The sequence below is a fragment of the Trypanosoma brucei genome, chromosome 6 (assembly GCF_000210295.1).
Source record: "Trypanosoma brucei gambiense DAL972 chromosome 6, complete sequence".
Lineage (NCBI taxonomy): Eukaryota > Euglenozoa > Kinetoplastea > Trypanosomatida > Trypanosomatidae > Trypanosoma > Trypanosoma brucei.
The window spans coordinates 757,010-763,009 of record NC_026739.1 but is presented as its reverse complement, the minus strand read 5'-3'; positions in this window follow the sequence as shown (position 1 = coordinate 763,009).

Below are 6,000 nucleotides of genomic sequence, written 5' to 3'. Positions count from 1 at the left end.
CTGGAAGCAAACCTCCTGCCACTCAAGACGACCACTCTTAGCGCAGCATGAAATTCATGCTGATGTGTGAGTCACGAGGCGGATGTTTGCGGCGCAGTGCTGAGGAAGTATACCACAGCAAACATCCAGTCAGAGCCCTACATTCCCGCACCATGCGGTCCTACCCCCACCTCCGCATTGAGCCACGCGAGCACCAACTAGAGACATCGACGCTCCGCCACAGCTGCCGACCGCTATTTCACACGCAGATAAAGCCTGTGTGCGCTGATGACCCTGACGATGTCAAAAGGGAGGCTTCCGAAAAGTCGATTGCACGGCATTTTGCACGGAGGGGGAAGCAGCCACCGCGGCGAGTGCACTACGAATTGTGGACTAATGGATCCGTGTCCCTCGGTGAGGAGTCCGGAGCAGCTGCCCTGCTCTATAGAAACAACACGCTGATTTGTGCACCCAAGACCGGAGCAGGGGAACTCTCATGCAGTTACAGAGCGGAATGCGTAGCATTAGAGATAGGACTGCAACGGCTGCTGAAATGGCTTCTGGCATACAGAAGCACACCGAGCAGGTTGTCCATCTTCTCTGACTCGCTGTCAATGTTAACAGAACTGCAGAAAGGCCCCCTAGCCGTAACGGACCCAATTCTGAGACGACTATGGAGGCTTCTGCTTCAAGTTCAGAGAAGGAAGATGCGTATCCGACTACAATTTGTGTTCGGCCATTGTGGCGTGAAACGGAATGAGGTTTGTGATCAAATGGCGAAAAAGGCCGCAGATTTACCACAGTTGCGAGACACATGGATCTCCGACATCACTGCTTATGCGAAGCGAGTGCTTAGGTCGGAAGAAGTCCATGAGAACACTCATAGGTTTGGTATCACGGGCAACCACTTTCCAACAAAACATAAGGAAGAACTGACGAGGGAAAAAGAAACGGCATTGGTACGCTTTCGGGTTGGGTCTTCAAGACAATATGGATGGATGTTGCGAAAGATCAACTCGAGTGTGCCTCCACAGTGCCGATGGTGCAACCCGCAACATGCAGCGATAGGGCCAACAATACAAACAGCCCCAACTGTTGCGACACTCACTCTTCAGAGAACCTCCGAACCAACCAAATGTACGGAATATGATGCCACATACCAATGCCGCTCGAGTGCTGTAACGCATATGGTAAACAAACATGGCTTTGTGCGAGCTGATGCCCTCAGGAGGATCAAATACGGCGATGCAACACCTGCAGTGGATATCCCCCCGGAGCCCCCTCCAGTGGTGGCGATCGTTCCTCTACCATCGAGCACACGAGTCCCGATGAGACCGCAGGTGCTTCATTGTACCATCTGTGCCCCCAAATTCGCAGTGCCAGGCCGACTATTACACCACCTTAGAACAATACATGGCATAGGCAGCGGTAGTTGCCGCGTGAAAAGGGGGCAAGAAAACGAGGACTCAGTGCAAGGAGATGGTAGAGCCCCAGCAGCGCCAGCCTCTCAGGATACACGGAAGCTGCCGTTTCAATGTGACCTGTGCGAGGCGACCTTCGGTACACGTTCTTCCCTGTCACTACACAAGAAATTCAAACATAAGAGCATAGTGACGGAGGATGTTACCGTGGTGTTGGTGCAATTCCCCCGTAAGCGTGCCCGTGAGGGAAACGTTGACGTCCCGGGAAAGGGCGAGGTGCAGTGTTGTGTGTGCCAAAAAGTGCTCAGTTGCAGGGACTCCCTCATCCGACACTGTAAGGCTTTCCATAAAGGTGAGGGAGTCAAGCTTAAATGCAGCAATAACACAAAATTGCGTGCCACTGATTCCCCGCATACAAACACATCCATGTTGGTGTGCCTGACATGCGGAAGGCAGTGTGCTAGCAAAACTGGCCTCACCCTACATCAAAAGAAGGTGCTCGGTATGAAAGTAGAGCGCGCTGTTACCAACCAACGCGGCGACTGCGAAGAAACGTCGCTGCACCTGATGAGCTGTCCCGGCTTGAAGGAATTACGTGTCAGGTTTGCGGTAGAGGGTGTGTGTGGGCAAGATGTATGTTTTTCCAAAAGGCTGGCACAGTTTCTCATTGCGGTTGAACGGAGCCGGCCACAGGTGAAGTCCTCACCTAAGGTAACAGTCATACAACCCACTCTTCCTTCTGCAACTTCCCCCCTTATTGCCGAGTGTGGAGCTAGCAGGAAAAGCACCGGACGCAGGAATAGTCTAGACACCCTCAGAGACAGAGGAGGTATGCAGTCAACAAGCAACAAAAGCAGAAAGAGGGGAAGAGAATAATAAACGAATAACAAAAATCAAAACAAAAGGATTGCTAATTGACATCTTTGTGAGAGTCCGAGATGGGAAGCTTCTCGCCACATCTGCTGTATTCCATTCAACTGCAGAGCTACAACAAAAAATTATAGAGAGTGTGTTAGGCTGAATAAAAAGGGGAGACTCTGCTACATTTTCCAGATCGATAGCATCTCAGGGCTCTACTGTGGTGGCTGATGGCCGCGCCAGTGAGGGGAAACTATCACGAAGGCACGAAGAAAATTCCAAAAAAAAAATCCGTGTATCCTGAGAGGCTGGCGCTGCTGGAGCGCTACCATCTCCTTGCACTGAGTCTTCGTTCTCTCGCCCCCTTTTCACGCGGCAACTACCGCTGCCTATGCCATGTATTGTTCTAAGGTGGTGTAATAGTCGGCCTGGCACTGCGAATTTGGAGGCACAGATGGTACAATGAAGCACCTGCGGTCTCATCGGGACTCGTTTGCTCGATGGTAGAGGAACGATCGCCACCACTGGAGGGGGCTCCGGGGGGATGTCCACTGCAGGTTTTGCATCGCTGCATTTGATCCTCCGGAGAGCATCAGCTCGCACAAAGCCATGTTTGTTTACCATGTGCGTTACAGCACTCGAGCGGCATTGGTATGTGGCATCATATTCCGTACATTTGGTTGGTTCGGAGGTTCTCTGAAGAGTGCGTGTCGCAACAGTTGGGGCTGTTTGTATTGTTGGCCCTATCGCTACATGTTGCGGGTTACACCATCGGCACTGTGGAGGCACACTCGGGTTGATCTTTCGCAACATCCATCCATAGTGTCTTGAAGACCCAACCCGAAAGCGTGCCAGTGCCGTTTCTTCTTCCCTCGTCAGTTCTTCTTTATGTTTTGTTGGAAAGTGGTTGCCCGTGATACCAAACCTATGAGTGTTCTCATGGACTTCTTCCGACCTAAGCACTCGCTTCGCATAAGCAGTGATGTCGGAGATCCATGTGTCTCGCAACTGTGGTAAATCTGCGGCCTTTTTGGCCATTTCATCACAAACCTCATTCCGTTTCACGTCACAATGGCCAAACACAAATTGTAGTCGGATACGTATCTTCCTTCTCTGAACTTGAAGCAGAAGCCTCCATAGTCGTCTCAGAATTGGGTCCGTTACGGCTAGGGGGCCTTTCTGCAGTTCTGTTAACATTGACAGCGAGTCAGAGAAGATGGACAACCTGCTCGGTGTGCTTCTGTATGCCAGAAGCCATTTCAGCAGCCGTTGCAGTCCTATCTCTAATGCTACGCATTCCGCTCTGTAACTGCATGAGAGTTCCCCTGCTCCGGTCTTGGGTGCACAAATCAGCGTGTTGTTTCTATAGAGCAGGGCAGCTGCTCCGGACTCCTCACCGAGGGACACGGATCCATTAGTCCACAATTCGTAGTGCACTCGTCGCGGTGGCTCCATCCCCCTCCGTGCAAAATGCCGTGCAATCCACTTTTCATGATCCTCCCTTTTGACATCGTCAGGGTCATCAGCGCACACAGGCTTTATCTGCGTGTGAAATAGCGGTCGGCAGCTGTGGCGGAGCGTCGATGTCTCTAGTTGGTGCTCGCGTGGCTCAATGCGGAGGTGGGGGTAGGACCGCATGGTGCGGGAATGTAGGGCTCTGACTGGATGTTTGCTGTGGTATACTTCCTCAGCACTGCGCCGCAAACATCCGCCTCGTGACTCACACATCAGCATGAATTTCATGCTGCGCTAAGAGTGGTCGTCTTGAGTGGCAGGAGGTTTGCTTCCAGCAGAGAGTTCTCTTTGCGCGTCCCATGCGGTATGCCAGCTATGATGCGACTGGCTTTGTGTTGTGCTGTTGCAAGGAGGTCACGACTTCGTTCCGAAGCGTCCCAGTACCATACCTCAATGGCATACATGGTGTGTGCCTGTACGAGTGCTAGATAAAAAGATCTCAGTACTTTCCGTCTTGGCCCCCATGTAGAAGCTGAGATGGCTGCTATCTGCAGTAGTCGGAAGTCCATCTTGCGTCTCGCTTCGGCCGCATGTGTTGCCATCCCTTGCAGACACTGGAATGTCACTCCGAGAAGCTTCGGTGTCCTGTCAGCTCCTATTCTTTCGCCGTCCAGTTGCAATGTAAGGGGATGGCGCTCTATACACCCGAAGAGTGTGCACTTCGTTTTCGACACGTTGACAGACATGAAGTACTCTTTTGACCACTGTAACACCACGTTGAGGCCGCATTGTAACGTGTGGTTGATGGCATCCCTCTCTGTGTGCTTCGCAAGTAGCGTCAGGTCGTCTGCAAAGAATCCGTGCTGCAGTAACGGCACTTCCGCAAGGCGCTGGCTCAACCAGTTCATGACAATAATGAACATGATTGGGCCAAGGACAGTTCCTTGTGGCACTCCTCGCTCAAATGTTATGCTTCGGGAAAGCTTCTCCTTGAATCTCACTCTGCCAGTTCGGTTACTCAGAAATGATACGCACCACTTCACAATGTGGGGTGATACCTTCATTCTGTGCATTTCCCTCGCAATTTTGTCGTGGTCTACTGTATCGAATGCCTTCGCGTAGTCAACGAATACAGCACCCGTACGATATTGGTGCGTGGGGCGGCAGAGGGCAGCGCGGACGTGCAGGAGTTGTTCGAGCGTTGAGCATCCGGGGCGAAAGCCTGATTGCTGCGGCGTCAGCTGGGACTCAACAGTGTCTCTAAGTCTCGCGGCAATTATGTGCTCCATGACCTTGCATAGACAGCTCGTGAGCGTCACAGGCCTGTAAGAATCGAGGTCCTCCGCCTTTTTTCCGGCCTTCAGGATGGGGATGATAACACCAGTCTTCCATGCAGGCGGCACGACTCCCGTTCGTAGGCTCTCATTGAATAGCCTCAGAACAACATTCAGCGCTGTTCTGCCGAGATGTTGCAGTGCCTCGTTGTATAAGCAATCAGGTCCGGCTGCGGATCCACTCGGTAGCAGTTTGATCGATCTCCGTAGTTCAGCCATCGTGATGGGACTGAACTCACTTGCTATCGTCTTTATTGGTGCCGGTGGGTGTGAGTCGGGGTGCCTTCTTGCGCGGGACGAGTACAGTTTAATGAACCTCTCAGCTTGACGGTAGTCCGTGATGGCCGCGTTATCAACAAGTACAGCCGGTGTGGTTAGTGGTCGTGGCGCATATACCTTCTTGACAATGTGTCAACTGCAGCGGTCTGACACCGCAAGTCTGGAGCATAGCGTGCTCCATCTCTTCTTTGTGGTACGGTCCAGGATCTGCTTACGTGTTGCTACCAACTTTTCCCTTCGGTGGGAGGGTCCGCATCCAGCGATCTCTTCATCGAGTTTCGCGAGCTCAGGTGTCCAATGTGGTGGCGTTGCTCTGCAGCCACGGGGGACGGAGACCTTCGTCGCAATGCGGATGGCGGAGCTCAATTTCTGTTCCAAGGTGTTGACGTTCTTCTCTCTACCAATTTTCCTGCAGAGCTCGTCAACCTTGAGACGGAAATTCCTCCAGTCAGCTTTTAGCCATGCGTACATGGGCTTTCGAAGCCGCGGGCAACTCAGTGCATCTGTGCCGTCTCCAACGATAACGTCGAAAAATATGTGATGGTGATCGCTATCGGGAGAATACAGCGATGTCCACGTGTACACTGTGCAATTCCTTGACAGTGTCACATCAGGGGTGGACTCTCCGTGGTGGCGCGCGTACCTGGTGCACTCACCAGTGTTGCAGACCAGAA